The 23,072-nt window shown below is 29.2% G+C and overlaps 1 long non-coding RNA gene across 1 annotated transcript; it reads right to left on the bottom strand.

Annotated features, from left to right (window-relative positions):
• Positions 1-1,317: 1,317 nt before the first annotated feature.
• LOC129960420 (uncharacterized) lies at positions 1,318-6,709 on the bottom strand. Its single transcript, XR_008783591.1, has 3 exons — positions 6,516-6,709; positions 5,568-5,663; positions 1,318-2,141 (listed from the first exon to the last, which is right to left on the bottom strand). It is a non-coding gene; the product is annotated as an uncharacterized LOC129960420 (long non-coding RNA).
• Between the last annotated feature and the right edge of the window lie 16,363 nt (positions 6,710-23,072).

Genomic DNA, 23,072 nt, shown 5'->3' on the forward strand with positions numbered 1-23,072 from the left:
CTTCTACAACGTGGATGCCTTCAAGACATAATTTTCATGCAAAATGGTGCACCACCTCATATTGATTGTCGGGTAAAGCGATTGTTAACACATTTCACAGAAGCACGAGTTATCAACCGTCATTTCCCAATACCATGGACTCCTCGCTCGCAGGACATCACCCCTTGCGAATTTTGGTTGTGGGGTTATTTGAAGGACGATACCTACCGTCAAATTCCATCATCTCTACCAGATCTGAAAGACAGCATTTGGCGCCGTATTCTTAATATTCCGGCATACTCACTCCGGTTATCTACAGAAAATATGGTTCTCCGATTAGAGCAAATTGTTGGAAATGAAGGAGGGCATATTGAGCAGTTTTAATTTTACTTTACTGAACAATTAAAAACCATATTAAATGGTTTTGTGTATCTAACGGTTAATTTTTTTTATTTAATAAATGTAAAACGTATCATCTCAGTAAGCTGTAGTTCAAATTTTATCTGATTTGGATCAATAGAACGCATTTTAGAGCCCTCTGAAGTGGGTAACTTATTTCTTGCTAACCCTCATATCATATATTATATATTCTCATATATGTTCATACAATAAAATGTTTTATATTTTTATGATAAACTGTTGTATTCAATTTGAATCGTAGCATTCAAAAATTTTAGAGAATATTGTAGAAATGTATACTAACAACATCCATGTACAATTCGAATGAACAACAAGTCACAAAATGGTTTTATCCTCTCCTCTCAATATAATGGTTATAAGTTTTGTTTATTTTTCAAGAACTTAAAAAATAAATTGAATACTTTTTCGGGTGCATTGAATACAACAAAATAAAATTGAAGGACTGTGGGAACCCTGTGAAAGGCAAGGGTTATCCAGGGCAAAACTTAGCCTAATTGGGGCCCCCTTCTGCTTCAATACTTCGGTAATGAAGAACGTTCATTAAAGAAAGAAACGTAAAATAAACTTTCTATTCGATTTGGGAGCCCCTCTAATGTGGGGCCCTTCCCTTAGTCAGGCCCTGGGCATATCCTCAAAATGTCAAATTTTTTGATCTCAATACATTGAATAAAAGTTTCAATAAGTTGTTAATTCTTGATTCATACGTTTCCAATTTATAACTTCACCACGATTGTACAGAAATTTTTACAATTCTACATAGAAAATCATAAGTACAAAATATATAAATCTGAGGAAATTAGTAAAAAATTCATTAAATTTTACATGAAAAGTGGTTTACCATATCCTTACAGAACTAAAATTAAAAAGGCAAATATATTATGAATGATTCAAAGAAAATACATTTTTGGTCTCTTTATTATTGTTAATTTTACACACATGGCAAAAAATGAAATTGCAATACAAAATGAAAAATACACAATTCAGTTGATGAGAGTTTTTAAATGGAAAATTTAATAAATAGCGAGGGTAAAAAACAACATTATAATATATATGAAAGAGGGTTTATAATGAATTCATAATCAGCTCAGCTTTAGGAAAATACTTATATGGCAAATTTTCTACATGCCAGATTATTTAATAAATCAAATTGTGAAATAAGCCTAAAATTCATTCATACATATGTTGAATAAAATTTCATTGACATTTAAAAACTCTAATGATATAAAAATAAAAATATTATCAAAAATTTTTTAATTATTATCCATGACATAATAAACTAATGATTCAAAGTTTGAAACTCACTAAAAATTATTTTGCACACATATTTGAGAAAAAAAATTTTTTTTAAATCATGTTAACATTATTATTGAATGGACAAGAGCATTGTGAAAAGAACTTCAATTTCATACATATATATGACACATTTACAGAACACTAAGTTTTATTATAACAAAAGAAAGGAAAATATCAATGTTTTAATTTAATAACATGAACACAAATCATTATATTTTAAAGCAGAAAACAGCTTACGTTACACATAAAAAATTTTGAAGCACATAATTTAACTGGCATCAAAAATATTATGAATTTCCATTTGTATGTACTATGAACAATTGTAACACTAATAAAATAATCCAAAAGGTGAATTTACAGATAAACCCATTTTTCATATACAACTGGATTCACAGGAGTTACAGGTTTAAATTTTGAAAGCGATGAAGAACAATCTTCTTGTCAGTTGTCTGCAAATAATAAAACTAAAATTAGAAATCAATAATATTTAAATTAAGAAAAGAAACAGTGTCATATCTGAATTTTTAAATCAAAAATCTCTAAAATTTTATAAATTAACGAAGGAATTAGAAACAAATTTGATACAAAAATATTTTTTTCCTTTCTCATCATATATCATGATAGCACATGATTGCACTTATTTTTCCCACTAAGAATTGAAATGCCAATCTTGAAACAATTAACTAATTTTTATCATTACATACTTTCCAATTCACTTGATAATAGTTTGCTATGTTTTCCATAACCAATAGAAATTCTGATTTCTTATCTGTAATGCATGTAAGTACTGTACATATAGTTTTTCTATTGCACTAGCATCTTAATGGCTACCTTTATGAGTTAGAGGAATCCAGTGTATGTCATACTTTATGGAGACAGAAGAATTTCAGAGAGAGGGGCACCTGGAATAAGCATTGTCATCTGTTTGTCGAGCTGTATCATTTTTTCCAGTCAATTGAATCATTTTTAAATTAGCAGTGAGAAAAATTATCAATTCATTTGCAAGTAAATTTTGTTTCTTATTGTTAGAAACAAAGTTACTCTAGGAAGTGATTTTTTTTTTAATTTCTTTCTATTAGTGTCTAATTAAAAATTGCTACATCTTAACTTTGTAATCATCATCATTTTGCAGCACTAATTTGTTCTTGTAATGCATTAAATAAACACCTCATATAACATTGTAAAAAATATTACAGTGACAATGCAGAAGTAATGCGATACTGGTATTTAAGTTACATAATGTGCTGTATGAAGATAAATATAAAACAATTCATTATTTTTTTCATATTTGTTAATTTTCATTTGATTAATATTCTTGTGCCTGGAAGTTTTAAGTTGATTCATGTTAAATTCTTTTAAATAACAAACCTATAATTTTAAAATAATTTCAGGTGATAAACTAAAAGTAATTTATGACTGCAATCTGAATAATTGAATAAACTAAATAACTTACTGAATTTAAGAAACAATTTTTATGAGTAGAAGACATGGTATTAAAAGGTAATGATCTAAATCATCTTTATAAAACAATAATTAAAACAACATTAACCTAAATCTAGACAAAGATTTTCTTTAAATTTTATTAGCAAAGAAACAATTAGCAATCGCAACATTTACTAACTTTATAGAGAAAGTATCAAATTCATTCTTTCTCTTGTTGTTCAATTAATTTCTAATTTAAATGAAAAAAGAAACTAATCAAAAAACAAAAGATAACAATAGCATCTGTATCATAGTGATCACATATATGCCTCATAGGTTGAAGTATTCATTATATAGCATTTCAAGCTCATGCTCAAGAAATAATTTCCTAACATGGGTTTTCATATTGCTGAGAACACTGAGATTTATTATTTTTAATGAACTCAGAATTAATGTTTAATAAACGAGTCTATATTGTATTATACTTTTATATTCATGAAATATTTAAAGATATCAATATTGAATGTGCCAAAGCTTCAATAGATTTATTATTATTTATTTATTATGATCCATAGATCATAGATTTATTACTTTATTTATCTATTATTAATATTATAGATTTAAAATTATTCAGTTCTTAAAAAAAGCAGGAGTCGAAGAAAATTTCGTAACAGAAAGTTATCCTCCTCTTCTAAATTAATAAAGCAAATTCAGTTGTATTAGTTAGCCTATAAATAATAGTAAATCTATAAAATTATGATAACCCATTTTAATGAATGAAATAAAACCATATTTCAACATTTAATGTTTCATTGATAAATGAATTTTTTAAACAAATTTATTACACAAATTATGTCATAATTGTAAATTTACTTAAAATATTTTCACTTCATAAATTTATGCATCAGGCCATTTACTGTCATTTGAAAATAAGTCACAGCTGATAATTTGTTGGGATCATTAATTATAAGTAGAATTATCTATAAGTAGCATTATAAGAACAGTGAAAGAATAAACCTCTTCTATAGTAAAATGACACTTCTAAAGCATTTTTAAATTCATAATTTAAACAGAACTGACGGTCAAAATTGTAGAGGTTTTTAGAGCAAATTTATTGCAAAAATACAAATGGCCAGGATATTCAGCATATCACAATTTGCACTACCATTTTTTAACTGAATAATATATTTCATACAGCATAGCCAAATATGGCTATTGCACCAATTCAATAAATTAACCCTCCACAAATTCAACCAATCAATTTATAACAATCAGTAAATCTTTATTAGTTTGGGGATATGTCAGTTTATAAACATTTGAAATACAGGAAGGACACAAAACAAGTTTCCTTGATTGGAGGGAATTGCAACTAATGAACAGAAAAATCTGATCTTGCATATAGACTATGGAAAGCATATGGAGATGAATTTTGCAGAAATAAAAACAAGCAAAATTTGCTTCTTTACAATATATTGTATAAAAGATAGGAGAAGGAGAGCACATTGAAAATGTTCATATAAACCCTTGGATTCTAATGTTTTGATTCCAACAGCACCAATTTCTCTCCAATTGGGGACTAATTATTCTATTTTACCTTTGCAGAATCTATTTTCCCTTGCCCTCTAAGAGTTTAAATATAATTTAGCCTCATTTAAGTATAAATTAGCCATACTCTAGTTTTATTATACAAAGTTTGTTTCATCATTCCATGAAATGCTATTTAAACACAGTAGATTTAAGAAAAATAAAGATTGGAATACATAACTCTTAAAATAATTATCTTCTATCTTTTCATGAGAAGATATCAAAATTAAAACACAAACAGAAATGCTAAGCTTGCATTAGAAACTTTTTAAAATATATGTAAGCTATTCTAGATTGTGAAGGAAAATAAAACCATGTAGATAGTAGCAGGATGTTTTCAAATAAATAAATAAATAAAAGTATTATATTCATATAAATAAATTTTGAGGCACATCTTTTCCTTTTGCAGCAAGTGTGTCTATTAGATATTAATGGAGAGGGGAGAGGGAGATGCTTCCACATTATTTAGAAATTTTTCTATAAAGGAATATTAGTTAAACTATTATAATGAAACTGTTTTGCTGACATAAAACATCATTCTTTAAATAAGGAAAGTATGCAGAACAAAATATTTTAAGTTAAAGCTTATCAGCAAATGATCTTACTATAACATTATCTTTATAATTTACAATTCAAAAAGTTTTGCGATAATATAAATAAACAATGATTTGAGAATGCAAATTTTAGACTTCAATGTAACATGATTTCAACAAAATTCCAATAATTTTTCACTATAGATGACAATATCATTTCACTATCAAAGAGAAACTTTATTATTATACATTTTGAAAATTCAGGACACTTTTTTATTACCGTACCTAATTTCATTAGATTTTATTATAAATAAGCAATTAAAAATATACAATTACCTTCAAAGTTCCAAAACATTAAGCTGGTTCAGCTTTGAAAATCACCTTCACTATCACATGATCAATTATTTCATCCAGAATCCTCTGGTAAGCTTCCTAAAATAACAGAACAGAAAAATTAAAGAGAAATAATGGAAGCAATTTCAAACTAATACATCTTATACAAAGATTATATTTCAGAAGCATCAAAATAACCCTTCTCTGTGTTTTTACAAAACTCTACTATTATGAACTACAGATTAAAAATGATAACCAATGTAAGCTCTAAAAAAAATTCGAACTTACTGATAAAATTCGAAACAGCATAAACAAAGGTTTCTAATATGTTCTCTCCAAACGTTGATAAAACAACCTTTTTTTTTCCATGCGATTTCCCAACAATTTTACTTTTGACAATTTTTATGTTTACATCTTAACCTTCAGTAGCTATACTTCATCAATATGCTAGCTCAACAATTTCCACATGATATATATATATGTGTGTGTGTGTGTATTAAAAATAATGAGACCGATACAGGAAATTTTGCTAGGGTCTAAAAGATTTTTTTTTTAATTTTATAAGTTTTTAATCCTTAAATATTATTACTGTTAAAGAGGCAAGTGGCAACTTTAAATTCAATGACTTTTCATTTCAAAACTTTTACAAGATTTAAGAAAATTCTATACACTTCGACAATAAACCACAAGAAATGACTGGTAAATTGTTGTAATCAACACTGCTATAAAGAAACCGGCTTAGCAGATGTTCATGTAATTACACTGAATAAAACGATTTTTGAACACAGTACCAACATTTTCTCTTTCATATAAGCGCCATATATTTGATGTAAATGATATATAATGATAAATATTATTATAATATGAAAAAAAGTTAAACTAAAATTGGTATATTACTATCTGACAGCAAACGTCATTCTTGTGTTGTCATTATTTTTACTAGTGACTTACATTCATTATCTCCCTCTGCCTCGCATCTTCCTCTTTATCTTTATCAACGGGCTGCTCTTCTGTCGGTCCCGGCATGATGAATTTATCCTTCAAGCACTTGTATATAATTGATAATCAATATCTATCAAGTTTACGAGTAAACAATACGTCTTCCAAACCCAAATGGTCTACCCCGTCTAACCAACGCTGAATATAGATGGCGCTGAATTAGAAAAAACATAGATGTTACTAGAGATGCATAATCCACGAATTTTTGAACAAATTTTTTTAAATATTTATAGCAAATAGCTGGTTTTCAATCAAACTTTTAATTAAAAATTATTAATGTTTATTAATAATAAAATATTTTCAATGTAATTAATACTTAATTAATTTATTGTTGTAAATTATCATTGACTTAATTTATATATTTTAGCCTAATTTTTAATTTTAATTCTGTCCAAAACCATTCATTTAATTTATTTGATTAAGTTAAGTATTTTCTTAAAAAAATGAAATTTAAAAAAAGTCATTTTTTAATGATTTTATTTTAGTTTTATATTCTGTCAATAGATGTCGCCAATAAAAAACGCCAATGGCAGATTTATCAGAAGCAATGAAAAATTATCAATTGGCAAGTCAAGAAGTGGTTGTGAGGTATTTGCGCTCACTAAATTTCCCCCTTTCCGCTCAGTTGTCAAAAAAAGGCTACCACATTATAAACTTTATCTTTGCATGTAAGATTCGGCGATTTTACAATGTACGCCTAATGGTAATCAACTCACTATGAGTAAGAATGATACTCATTGTCTCTGATAACGAAACGAAACTTCCTTGAGAAAAATGCTGATGACCCTTACCACGTTTCAGACGAGTTTTGAAAATATTAAATATAAAGTGTGAGAAATTTGCTTTAAAAATGTATTTATTTAAAGGAATACGTTTATAATTTTCCCACACGGAAGACATTTATAAAAATTATAATTCCGATGTGCATAATACAAATTTCATCTAATAAAATGAATTATAATTTTTAGTTTTATGAGGATTTAATCTTTTTATCTCTTACGGTTTAACTTTATTTAAAAAAAATGGAAAAAAATACATACAAAGGGCTTTAAATTCAAATTTAAATGGATATCAGTAATGTTTAGTTCTTTCTATATGTATGTATGCTTTTATGTACATATATTCCACAAACTAATACTTGAAATGAGCTAATGTATTTTTTACGTAAAAGCTGTTCAAATAAGGGTGTTTTTTTTTTAATAATAAGCTTTTTGGCTGGCTAAAATAAATGATAGGAATCATATTAATAATTTTAAAAACAGCTGCTGGTTAATTCTCAGGAGGAAAAAAAAAAACATATTTTCAATAAGAAAATGTTGATAACTACTGAAATTCCTTCAAATCTGAAATATATTACTTCATTTTCTAGCTTATTTACTGTCAGATTTAACTATACATAATCCAATGTACCGGAAACGACATTTCAATGCAACATCTAAATGGCTACATAAAAAAATAACATGAAAATAATAAAAAGGCGTTAGAAATTTTTAAAAAAATGAATATAATTTCTAAATAATCCTTTTTCAATATTTCACAATATGCATTATATGGTCACTTACATTTAACAACAACAAAAAAAAAAAAAAAAAAAAAAAAAGAAGAAGAATAAACTAACTGCAAGCATTTCTGTCTCTGACATTCAGCATAGTCAAAACTGTTCCGCATTTCTGAAAGCTTATCCGCACTTTTTGTTCATTTGTATGTAACTAAAATTTTAAAAAAACGTTTGAGAGATTTAATTAAATAACTTGGTAGGAAAGTTACTTTTTTCAAAATAGAAATTATGATTACTCCTATATAACCATGAATGGAAGAAAAATAGTTGTAAAATATATTATTGCACAAATGCTAATACACATTAAAATGCATTTTTTTAAAGTTTTTATGAAAGTAGTAACCAACTTAATTTTATAATTTAGATTTATGGTTGCTAAATTTACTTATCTTGTTCTTGATCGCTTACTCACAAGAGCATATGTAACTTCAAATTCTATTGGACATGTAACATTTATTACTGTTCTAAAAACCTTACACAATTCCGCTTTTTATGTAATGCATCTCTTTTAATTTTCAGTAATCTCAACAAAAATGGGAACTTGAAAAACGAAAGTGTTTAAATTTCAACTAATACAAAAACTTTCTCATTCAGCATTGTTTATGCGCATTACAGATAACATTCTTATCTAGTATTAATTAATTTCACTAACATTTTTCCTTATATTATGTTATATGTTATACAATAATTTATAACATTAAGGAGTAACAGGATTTAAAAATGGATACACTTTCTAAAAATTACAACGCTATAACTTCCGAAAAATTACAGCAAAAAATTGATTTTTACATTTAGACAAAACTCAAAAAACTATCTTTTTAATGATATCAATGCTTTAATGTACAAATTAAGTTTCGATGTTTAACAAGCTTTTAAAGAAATATTTTAACTATATTTTTCAACAATGTATTTCGCACAAAATAAAAATAAAATTTAATCTGCAAGAACACGTCAATGGGAAAAAATTAGCTTTTATCAACCTGTTGCCATCACATTGACAGAAGTTCAAATTAAAAAAATAAATCAACTATTGTTGTAAATTAAATACATAAAAGTGTAAATTTCAGCAAGTGTCTGTGTGAAGCGAAAAAATGTGAAATATATTTTCTAAAAAGTAAATGGAGGAAAAGATTTCTATGACCTTTAACAATATCTATAGTATTAATTAAATCAAAGAATTATATTTAAAGCAAACATAGTTTAATATATCTATTATAATCATTGTAATCAGCGCCCATCAGTTAATTTTAATCAGGGGCACGCATCTACTAACAAAATGGTCTAAATGAACTAAACAATTACATTTTATGTTACTTGAGTCAATAAATGCTCCGATGAATTAAGAATTTTAAATTTTTACATAGGTCCTTTACATTACCCTTTGTAATCCTTTTACATGTTTACCCTTTTACATTAACCTTTGAATCTTATTTAACAAATTTTTTTTAGACATCAATATTTTAACACTTAGCACTTTGATCTCTCCTCTCAGGAACCATTCAAGGCAGTGCATCATTTTGGCGTTTTATTTAATTATTTTTTGAAATTTTGACTGGTAAAAATATGTAGATTAATTTTCTGTGAAAATTCATATATATTAATTTTTCGGAGCAATGAACAAGTTCTCTTATTCGGTAAATATTTATGCATCTAATTACTTTTCGGAGCGCTAAGGGTTAAATAAAAATCTTTAAACTTCAATCAACTAAATAATTCATTAAAACTAAATAATTTATGAAATTTGAATATCACTCTTCTATAAAAATTAGCGATTTTAGAACACTTCATAGTCCGTTTCAAAGAAGATACGCCAATCTTTTACCAGGATTTCTCAACAGTGATTGGCTTATGATTATGAAAATATTGATTGTTCTAATATTGATATGTAAAAACTGACAGATTTGATCGCAGAAGATAGAAAGTTTATTTATTGAACTTGAGTTAAGAGTTGAAGTGTCAAGAGTATTTTGCAGAATATGACTCCTTAGGACAAAAGGACTGTGTAAAATTTAAGCTTCATAATTTTTTCATAAGAACATTTATTGACTGAAGTCAAATAAAATATTTTCATTTGCATCATTTAATTGTTTTGAAAGTAAAAATAAAAACTGAATTTTACGATGAATTAGAGAAATTTTTGTTGAGTAATTCTTTAAGATATTGTATAAATTACAAAAATTATTCTGCATTGCATATACAACTTCAATGCTGAGCGACTCTACATTTAATTTTCATATTCAAAGAAGACGTGCTTGGTTTCAGTAAAAAATGTTTTTATATTAATTGCAGTTTAACATTTCCACTCTAATTTAATGTGCAAATTTTATGAACTCTGACAGAAATTAGTAATACAATGAACAGAACTGTTTAAGGCCTACATAATAGTATGACTAAATTATATAACTATCAAAATCTGAAGCTTTGATAGCTAAATATTTTGCAGAAAAAGCTATTAAGAGATCAAGTTACATAAAATAAATTTGAAAATTTTAGAGATCATTTATACTTGCGAACTGCTGGTCACCAAAGGCGGCTAGTTTCTTAATAAAGATATTGTTAAGTGAACTATTGTAATATATATACATGCACATACATTTTTTTCCCTTTTATGAGTATAGATAATAGCGATTTTCAAGAAAATTCATTCAGAAATATGAGATTGTTTAAATATTAGTAAATAAAACAGCTATAAATTCTCTTATATCTTTATATCTTTTTTAATGCATTTAATTCCGCTATTTATTTTTCTGATAAAAACAGTCTTACTTTTCTATTAATAATAGAATTAATTATCATTTATTGTAAGATATATGAATAAGATAAATGTATGTACAAGATCTCATAAATTCAAGATCAAATAAAATTTTTACAAAAATTATCACCTTTCCATTATCACCAATTAGCCCGACCGGAAATGCAGCTATGCCAAAGTAAAAACCGTCACCCGTCTAGATGCGCGCCAAGTTTTTTTGCCAAAGGTCCGAATTCCAGTAAACCTACAATGCAACATGTGTAGGGAATAATTTATTGAGCGCAAATGCCCCATTCCCCAAGAAGTCAAGTCACCAATACTAATAAGAACGACTTCGCACTTTAAAGAGTACCATATACTGAGAAAGAAACCCGATGTGGACGAAAGCGCGCCCTAGTGACGGGATGTCTATGGCGTTGAACATATTATCGAAGGAAGAGGTTTAAAAGGTTTGATTGGCAAGCCGAATAACACCCAACAAGAAAAGAATTCCTAGTCCACAAGAACATATTGCTGTGAAGGACAAACGATCGACAGTAAAACTTTCCCCTACCTTTCGAAGTAGTCTTTAGAAAACCGATACTCTGTACATCACGAGAGGAGTGAGTAATGAGCCATCCAAACTTGTTTAGAAAAGATAGTCTTTGAGTAAGGTGTTTTAGATTTTCTCTGCTTACACAGAATATCGCATTGATAAAATTTTTAAAAAAATGTTTAAAGAGATTCAATTTAATAACTTGGTAGGAATGTTGTTACGTTCAGAACAGAGATTATGATTACTCCCATATAACGATGAATTGGAAGAAAAATAGTTGTAAAATATATTGTAACGCGAATGCTAATGCACATTAAAAAAAACGTTATTTTTTTGTCATGTAAGAAAAAGTTTTTATGAAAGCAGTGACCAACACAGTTTTAGTTAATTTTTATAATCCAGATTTATGGTTGCTAAAAATTACTTAGTATTCTCTTGATCGCTTACTCACAAGATTATATTTAACTTCAAATTTGATAGACACGTAATATTTCCAACTATTTTAAAAACCTTATTATACCGTTCCGCATTTTGTTCAATGCATATCTTTAGTTTTAGTAATCTCAACTAAAATTGGGAATTTGAAAAAGACACTGTTCAAACTTCAACTGATACAAAAACTTTCTCCTTTTGCATTGTTTATGCGCTTTATAGATTATATGCTCACCTAATATTAATTAATTTTAGTAACTCTGATTCTTATGCATCCAATAATTTATTACATTAAGGTGTTACAGGATTTATAAATGGATGCACGTTATAAAAATTTCACTGTTGCATACATATGAAGTTAAACCTTAATTGTAACTATAAGTTTCGAAAAGTATATTAAAAGCATGTTTTTATATATAAATCTACTCATTATGAAAAAATAAACCGTTTCTTCATAATTTCATTATCATCAACAACAAAAAAAAATCAAGAGGAAATATTGGAGGCAACGATGAAAGAGAATTGTGTTTCATTTCAACAATTAAATATATTGTTGTAACATACGTTTAAATTATATTTTAATATTGGATTAAAAATATGAAAAAAATTGTGCAGCAAAAAGTGACATTATTCATAAGATAATTCTTTGAATTTAAAAATGAAGAAAAAACTTTTTGTGCTGTAATATTTTAGGAAATTATCACGTGAAACGCCAAAATTTCACTTCATTTTTAAATAATTAAATTGAAAATTTTTAAATCTATTGAAAGAACGCATTCATACCCTTCAATATATTTATGTGCCAAGTTTGGTGGCTCTAAATTAAACGGTCTTCAAGCTTAATGGCTTGAAAGAAATAATCAATCAATAAGTAAATTAATTAGCAGAAACTTTTAATTGCCGCAACATGTAAAAATTAATCAGAAAATTCCCGAAGCTACACTTACTTTAATACTTTGTTTTCCCTTGTTCCATTAAACAATTATTTTTTGATTACCCAAATATAACCAATGTAAATACACGAATAGGAGAAAAGATCATTAGTAAAAATATTGGTGCAAAAAGGCTAATATAGATTTTTTTTAAAATGATTACTTCGTTGTCATGTTGCTGTTGAAATTTTAATCTAATAATAAGGGTGCATGAAATTCTCTTTGAAAGCGTTATTACGATTTCTAAAATAACCCCCAAACCAGTAATATAGATTATTAGCTGTACTTGTATGGAGTTGCTCGTAACTAAACTAATATTAACAAAATTAGAACCAGTAATGTCTGCCGATAACGTTGGTGAAATCATTGTTTAGTAAATATTACACTAGCCAATCAATTATTAAAAACTTCTGATTTTTTTTAAAGATATTATTTTGAATTATTTTCTCCAAATTTTCTTAGTTATATAATTTTATCTCTTATATTAAAATTTTAATTAGTATTTTCAATGGAATTATTGTTTTGAATAATTAATTAACATCGCTTTTTAATTCGTTTGGTGCCGCTTTATCCTTTCCTTTACCATATCGCCCCCCCTTTTTTTTTTATCCGAAGGATACATTTTGACAAATGACTATGACAGTGTTTTTGAAAAATTACATACGTTCTTTTTTACATATTATTTAAATATTATTGAATGTTGAATATTATGAATATAGTTCCCCCAGTTAGTTCTTTTTAAAAATAATTATTACTCTTAGATATGTTAATATTTTAAAGCTTACTAATAAAATTATTTCATTTTTTTTTTCTTATGTTTATGTTTCTTATGTTTTTCTTACTTTTATAAATATTGAGACTTTGATGTTTTCAGTTTACTCAGAGAAAAGAACATGAAACTCAAATTAGTATATATTGAATAAATTATGTTTACAATTTCAAATTATGAAATATAAAAGGTATAGATACCTTTTTTAAATCTATGCAACTTACGAATCAAAAATTTCATTTTAATTTGTAGAAATCATTAAAGGAAAACAAACAAAATCACGCTTTCGTAATTTTTATTTACACATTACAAAAAATATAAATAGATAGATAAAATATATGTGATAATTATTTGAAAAAACTATGATCAAATGGATGTTTTAATGCACTCACTAATTCAAAAAACTAAAAACTATTTACTATTTATCAACATTTATTTTTCTAGACACTTAGAAATAATAAATAATATAAACACAGTATGACAAGAATGTCAATGTAAATGATGAAATCAATTTTATTCAACAGAAACATCCTAGATACTAAACAGTTTTTTTTATCACCAATAAAAACATAACGTTGAACAATATACTTTTAAAGCAAAACATTTATGAATTTTTTTTTAAATGCTAAAGTTGCATTGATAAAAATTACATTGAATGAATATCATAAAATAAAACAAAAACATACAATACAGTAAATTAAATAAACAAGAATAAGGTCATGATATATATATATATATATATATATATATATATATATATATATATATATATATATATGATGACAAGGAGCCCCAACTCCTTGGAGATATAAGGAGCACGCACATGACGATATGGAGCACAAACACAAGCAGTGTCGGATGAGGTCACAGGTTGTGGAAGGCATAGGATTCAACGGGAACTGGACCGGATCCCGGACTACGGTTTGCGTGAAACGATGTGGCCGGAGGCAGCCGAAGCAGACGGCGGTGAAAACATCGCAGCTGGGCGAACCTGGACCGAAGTCATCTTTGGAGCACGGCGAGCGCATTGCAACGTTGAAATCTGGCCAGCGGATTTAATTTTAATTCTTTTAGTTCATTTCATCATTTTTCACAGGAAACTATCCTTGTCGACTTTTTTAATATGTAACATTATTTGTTGTGAAGCATGATGCAGTTTGAAGACAGTGAAGAGACTTTTTAAAATTTTTAAATTCTTTTTAATCCATCGGGAAAGCATAATTATTTACAAGCAAAGACGCGGACATTGCGCATCCGCCACAGCGCGGAATAAAGCAGAAGTGAGGAAGAAGGGCCGAAATAAATTATCCCTCGCCTTATATAACCTTAGATTTTGATAGGGAAAATATTTCTCCACAGTGTTAATATATTTTCTGATAGGGGTTCTGATAGGAATGTCAATCACATGTAAGGGAAACACAGGGATCTTTTAAGAAAGAATGTGCTTACTGGGCATTTTTACCCCTTCACGCCGAGCGTATGAAAGTATCGGCGTTTAGCTGACTAAGCAATTTTATAAAGCTTCTCTTGAATTAATTAAGTAGAGAAAGTGGAATTGGATCACGAAATAAGAGAATATTTTAGAATGAAGTTATTATGAGCTAAATTAAGATAAAATCTTGAAAATTAATTAAATTGAAATTAGAGTTAAAATATCATTACATATATATATGATATATATATATAAATCATTATATATATATATATATATATATATATATATATATATATATATATATATATATATATAATTCAAAATTGATATGTTAAAGAAATAGGAAGAAAAAAAAAGTGAAACATGCATGTAGCAATGAAGTTGGAAATAAAAATTATATAATAAATGCTGATATGGAAATTGATTTTCAATGAAAAGACCTATATTTATTAAAACAGAATTCACTGAGGTGCACAATGGTATAAATGATATTATGATAACAGTTAATTTCAGTTTAAATACAATAATGTATTGATATTTCATTTTTAACAATAGAAAAGTTGTTTGATATGAATTCACTTTGAATCCATCACAAATCTGCAAATGCAATTAGAAAACTAGTATTTTTCACTTCCACCTACGTTTAGCATTATAGCAGTTGTTATTTTTGCAACAGGAGTTTGTTTACTTACATTAGTTAAATTTAGATAAGATTTTGTAGAAAAATGCAATGTAATATTCATGTAAACCTGTTAAAACCTTCTAAGTATATTCAGAATTATCAAAAATTTCATCAAATGTGATTAAGGTAAATTAGAAATGCACTCACGATTTTGTTTGATTGTTTTTGACGGCAAATCGCTTACCGATTTCTTTTTCTTGTAAGAGTTTTTCTAATAAATTACTGGAACAGCTATATTTAATAAATGGGCACACACTGAATGAATTCTTCAAAATGATCGGAGCATATCACCGACTTCGAAGGCTTAAAAAAATCTATACCAAAGCTATCAACACAAGTCAGGATTGTTGAAAGGAAAATAAGAAAACATTTTATCATGACAGTTACTCTTGTGTTTCACATTAAAGCATGCATCCATCAGCACACCAGTATTTCCTCTATTAACACATAATAAGAGGAAAGAAAATGCCTCAAAAATTATAACTTCAAATGTAAACAAAAAATCCGCTTCATACTTGGCGGAGAACGTTAATGAAAGACTAATCGACGAAAGCGGTGCGGATAAAACTTAAATGCCATGCGCAGAAGTTCATGACATATGACTTTTACGTCACATGAATTGACCCCATTAGTCCGTCCGGAGATGCAGCTAAATATGCAACATTTGTGTTTACGAATAAATCGCAACATTGAACTTTGAAATTAAAATATTCTTCTAATGCCCCAAAAGCATTGTCCTTGTTTTCTTGGCCATATTTCAGGAGTATAATTTATTTTTAATTATATTTTCGCAACTGGTTGATTTCTTTCTGCAGCAAACTACTCCAAAATTGGAAGCCTTTAGTCGCTTTCGACGTTCCTCTCTCGACAACGAACTGCTTTTCTGTTCAATAGTTGCCCTTTCTAAGGTTGCAGCTTCAGCATCAGATAACTGAAGGGATTTTAGAAATTGCTCTCGCTTTTGACGATACTCCTGTTCCAATAAATCAGGATTTCCCACACTGGGCCCGTAGCTTTGTCTCTAAATAAAGTTTTTCTACCCTGACGTAATTTCATTTTTCTTTACTGCATCTCTTTTTGTCTTTTTCGTTCCAAAGATTTCACCCTGTTGTTACTTTTCAATAATCTCAGCATGGTTTTTGAAGACAGCACATTTATTGGACATAGAAAACGAAAAGAAATGAACACAGGTATTTACAATTAAGCACACAGCATCTTGTTCGCGGGAGGAATGGTGCCGGAACGAAGCGCCAGAAGCGGAGTCACACAGATATTCCTACGCGAGAAAAATAGTCCGCTCGCTTCATCCCAACACATCCCTCCTGCGAGTGACATTTTTCGAGCATTTATAATACACATAAAAATTAAATGCACACAACAATACAAAAAATTATATGTACATACAAAAATTAAGAAATTAACGAAATATTTTTCACAGAATACTTCAGTTTTTCTTCACTAACAGCTTTTGTAAGAAAATCTGCAATTAAACATTCTGTTTGAACATATTCTAATTTAATTACATTATCTTTCAACAAATCTTTCACAAAATGAAAACGTAAATTCATATGTCTTGATTTATTTGAAGACCTGGTGCACTTAATCCACTGAATTGCTGCTTGACTATCTGAATTTAAGGTTACAGCATTATTTATAAATTGTTTACAGTTTAACTCAGTTAATAAGTTTACAGTCCAAATAATGTCTTTACATATTTCAGAAATAGCAAATAACTCAGCTTCACATGTTGACAGACTGACACTTTTTTGTTTATGACATTTCCATGAAATTAATGAATTACCTAATTTAATTACACCACCAGAAAATGATTTGCCATTTTCTGCATTCCCCCAACTAGCATCAGAACTTGCATTAAGAAAACCAAACTTACTGTCATAAAACAATTTTTTATCTTTTGAACCCATTAAATATCTTAGAACTCTTTTAGCTAAATTATAGTGCCTTTTTTCTGGTTTATGATTAAATTGTGACAAATATGTTGTTACAAATGATAAATCAGGCCGCGTTCTATTAGCTAAATATAAAAGTTCACCAATTAATTCTTGATACATCGTGATGTCAACCAGTTCATTTGTGGAAGGGAAACTCTTATCTTCTCCTTTTACAATTGGAGTTTTAACACTTTTACATTTTTCTAGATTATGTTTAACCAATAATGATTCAATATATTCAAATTGACACAGACCAATACCATTTTCATGTTTTACAATTTCTATACCTAAAAATTTACCGGTTTTGTTCTCTTGTAATTCAAATATGCTTTTGATACTATTTACAATCTCTTGATACATTTCATCATTATTAGAAAAAATTGCTAAATCATCTACATACATACATAATATAAAAATATTTTTACCAACAGTTTTAATGAATACACAATTGTCAGAGGCCAGTTGCATCAATCCTAATTTTTCTAATTCACCTTTTATAGTCATATACCAGTTTCTACCAGATTGTGGTAAGCCATAGATACTCTTTTGCAACTTACAAACTTTTTCATCTCCAATTAATTTTTCATAACCAGGTGGAGGTAACATATAAACAGTTTCTTCAATATCACTATATAAATATGCAGTTTTAACATCAAAGAACTTAAAAAATAAATTTAATTTAGATGCAAGTGCCATTAACATTCTGAAAGATTCGATGTTCACAACGGGTGAATAAGACTCGGAAAAATCTTTATTTTTTATTTGATTAAAACCTGCTGCTACAAGTCTCGCTTTATATTTTGTTTCACCAGAGTTATCTTGTTTTAAAGAATATACCCATTTACTTTTTATTAATTTTGCTTTTGCAGGCTTATTTACTATTTCCCAAACTTCATGTTTATTTAACGAATCCAATTCATTTTTCATTGCTCTTTCCCAGTTCTTCCAATCAGCACTATTTTTTGCCTCTAAGTATGTATTCGGAATGTTATAAACTACATTAGCTGACATTTTAGATTTGAGACTTTCCGAACGTCTGACTGGAATCTGATTTACGATATTATTACTATTTGATTCAACATCTGGTGTTTCGTTTTCATCCTCTATAGCGGCGTCTGTCTGACGCGAAGTTCTACTATGGTATATAATTGATGAATCACTATTCTCATCCTCTGCCGATTCATCAGGAATTTCTAAACTAGATATTTCACTTTTTGTTTTTTGATTTATCTCGCATGCCGCTGGAGAAGTTTCAAGAAGTGAATTAATATCCCAAGTTTCTGCTTTCGTTTTCCCCAAATACGTACTACCTTTTAAAGATTCATTGAATTTAACTGATCTCTCTTCTATTATTTTTCGGCTTTTGATGTCATAAATTCGATAACCCTTTCTTTCTCTAGCGTATCCTAGCATTATACCACGTTTCCCTGGAACTTCAAATTTATTTCTCATTACTTTCGGAACGTGAAAATAAGCCACACAACCGAATTTTTTAAGATAATTTAATTTCGGTTTTCTACCTGTCCAAATTTCAAGGGGTATTTTTTCTTTTCCTTTACGTGGGGTTACATTAGACACTTGGGTGCTACAATTAATGGCTTCGGCCCAAAAGTTTAATGGAAGCTCACTTTCATATAACAAAGATCTAGCCCTTTCTAAAAGAATGCGGTTCGCCCTTTCAGCTTTACCGTTACTTTCACTATTGTACGGAATAGTTTTTTTCATGAAATATTCCTGAATTAGCAAGATAAGTATCAAGTTGTTCATTTACAAATTCTAAGCCATTGTCAGTTCTTAATTTTTTAATTCTTTTATCGGTTAAATTTTCATATTTGGCTTTAGTGAAAATATATTAAACACTTCATTTTTATTTTTTAAGAAATAAGTAAAATACATGCCAGAAAAATCATCCACCAATATCATGAAATATTTTGCCCCACCTAATGATTCAGGTTTAATAGGACCACACAGATCAGCCTGAATCAATTCAAGAATTTCAGAACTTTGATTTACATCAATATTAGGATGAGTTTTTCTGGTTATCTTACTTATGTCACAAGTTTCACATCTAAAATCATTTATATCATTAATATCAATATAATCTTTCATTTTAAGCATATATTTAGGATTTAAATGACATAATCTGTAATGCCAAATCTCATAATTACTAGTGGATTGTTTAGAAAAATAACACTCTGAATTATACAATGGTTCCAAATATAATTCTAATCTATTGTTATTTTTAAATGCTTTAGTAACTAAATTATTATCTTTATCAAAAATCAACATGCAATTATTATTCGATTTAATTTTACAACCCTTATCCATCAAACAAGTTACTGACAATAAATTATATCTTAGTTCAGGAACATAGCTAACATTAGTAATTGTTAAATTTCTAGGATTAATACTTACAGTTTTTGTTTTAACTGTTCCGATTCCCTCACACAAAATTTTAGAGTCTTTACCAGCTAAATAAATATCCCTTGTTTCAGGGATTATTTTTTCAAACCACATACTGTCTTTGGCCATATGACAAGAAGCTCCACTGTCCAGCAACCATATTTTATCACTTAGGCTTTCTTCTTGATGAGAAGTAGTAAACACATCACTAACACTTCGTCGTTTTGTTGATTGATTGGCACAATGTTGTGCATTTCTCCTTTGATTATTTTCATTACATGGAGCACTTCTACTAGCATTTTTATTCCTGTAAAAACAGTCCTTGGCGATATGATTTGGGCGTCTGCAGATGTAACAGAGCCTTACACCAGAACTTTTGTTTTCTCTAGAATAAAACACTTCCGAACTGATTCCTTCAGCGCGAGTACTCGTCGGCGAATAACAGGTATTTTCTTCTTCACGTAAAATTTCTAATATTTCGTCCATTGACTTGTCACGTTGGGTTTTGAGAATTTCTCGCACTTTAGAGAATTTTCCTTTCAGCCCGCGCACTGTATAATAAACGAGCTCCCTAAGTGTGACATCCAGTCCTAAAGAATGACATTTTGTAGCAATTCCTCTTGCTCTGGCAACATAATCGTTTGCCGATTCATTATTTTTCATTTGAAGATTTTTCAATTCATTGCCGGCATCTATTTTGCGGTCTTCTGCTTGACCCGTAAATGTTGACTTTATTTTATCCCAAAGAATTTTTGCATTTTCTTCTGCTGCGAACTGTAGGGCCTGTTCGTCTGACAATGATAACTTAATGTAAGCAACGGCGTCAGAATTTTTCTGGTTCCATTCTGCTGCATCTTTTTCACTTAGATTATCTGGTTTCACCGCGGATATAACAGAGTTCAATCTTTTCAAACTCAGCGCTGCCTGTATTTTCAACGCCCAAATGAAATAATTAGTTCCATTCAGCTCAGGGACATTTACTTTATCCATGCTTGCAATTTCGTTTCAGTCACACAGTTCACTTAGAAATTTTAACGAAACATTTACCACGAACCAGAACCACAGACCTCTGCTACCAATTTGTTGTTACTTTTCAATAATCTCAGCATGGGTTTTGAAGACAGCACATTTATTGGACATAGAAAACGAAAAGAAATGAACACAGGTATTTACAATTAAGCACACAGCATCTTGTTCGCGGGAGGAATGGTGCCGGAACGAAGCGCCAGAAGCGGAGTCACACAGATATTCCTACGCGAGAAAAATAGTCCGCTCGCTTCATCCCAACACACCCCAATTCCGGGACTTTTATTGTGCATGTTTTTATGAACAGAAGACATCAAAATCCTGGAATTATACGAAATCACTTGCTCTACTGCAACGAGCCTGGTAAGTATTGCGAAGGCAGGAATTAACCTTTTACCGCCAATAAATTTTGCAACAGTTGCATTGAATTGCACCACATAATTATTGTTGGCAGCAGAAAGTGAACTTTTGCTTTGGGCCACCAAATTTTGTACGGTGGTAAAATATTTGTATAACAATCCCAAAAAATAAAGTTTAAGTCCTAACGTCGTCATTTTTCTACCTTTTTAGATTATTAGTTCATTCATAATTTGAGCACATTCTTCCTGCACAAATCATGTTTTCTTGCCACAATAAACCGAAACCAAGGCTTTCCCTAATAAAAAGAGCAGTACGCAAAATGTATCTGAAATTTACGCTCAAGAAACAGAATTGACGGTAAAAACCAAAAAGACGAGTTACAGTTAAATAGCAATAATAAAGGACGAAGAAGAAAAGAATTTGGAGCAAGATCAGAAACACAAACGATTCTATCAAGTGGAACGTTGCACAACCCAGCTCTGTTTATTTATATTACTCTTACCCCCACCCGCAATAGTTGATGAGTAAAATACCGAAGGCTGAATATGCGCAAACTGAAGGTCAGGATACTAAAATTATATTTATTTCAAAAGTAATGGACACAGGGAGCCATCTAGTGGCGTTTAAAGACTGTTTCAGTTTAGAATGCCCATATACATCACTGCCCCATGAGTTCGATTTCCAGAAATGCACGGGTGGGTTGCCCGGCTGTGAGAGACGTTCGCTGGCGATGTATATATGACACACCCGTTGAGAAGGGATTAAATGGCTATGGGGGTAATGATGGCTATAGGGGTTGCCATCATTACCAGAAGCCGCGAATGGTTGGTTGCTTGCGAATAAAACAGATAGAGGATTCGCTTACATGCCAAGAATGAAATGTATGTTTTTACTGCTTACTGTTAGCTACCATCATTTCTGCAGATTAACGAACACCTGAGGATGTTAAATCTCATGTATGCCCGTTCTTTCTTAATAAAAAGATACTATCCTAATATGAATTAATTATACATGAATTCATAATTAAGTTTCACGAATCGCATTTTTGATTGAAAAGGATTTCATAAATGTTTGTCATGATTCAGGGCAGTGTGAGCAAAAAATCTTAATCGACTATAGGCGCCTTATTTTTTTATTGCCGGCACAAGTTAATGGAACAATATTAAAACTTACGAAACAAAAATTACAACCAGCAGGAATGGTTTCCTCGAATCTTTCTCGCATGCTCTCTAATAAAGATAGGTCCTCAGTCAATAAAGACGAGTGCTCAGAATTTCATTTTCACACACGAGAGTTGCATGCTTCATAGTAAAGAAAGTCGCAGTAATTGTGTTTTAACTGTGTGTCATTGGCGAATTGCTGTTACGAAAGACCGATCTTTAATGTGAATCAAACGTTTATATTAAATTTGGCCGTAATCATCGAAATTTTCAATGGGCGCGATCTAGCGAGTCGACTTTGACGATTATTTTAGACATTAGTCACTGACATGGGGTTAATGCATCAGGATCGAATACAGCCGGAAGGGGGAGTATGGGAATCAAGACCCCTCAAACCTTACACTAAGTTTATATTCTGAAAGAAATGCGGCTGTAAGGTTGATCTCATTTGAGCAATTAATTGAACTATATATGTTTTTTTTTTATTAAAAAAAATTTGATCGAAATCAGTTA

The sequence above is a fragment of the Argiope bruennichi genome, chromosome X2 (genome assembly GCF_947563725.1).
Source record: "Argiope bruennichi chromosome X2, qqArgBrue1.1, whole genome shotgun sequence".
NCBI lineage: Eukaryota > Metazoa > Arthropoda > Arachnida > Araneae > Araneidae > Argiope > Argiope bruennichi.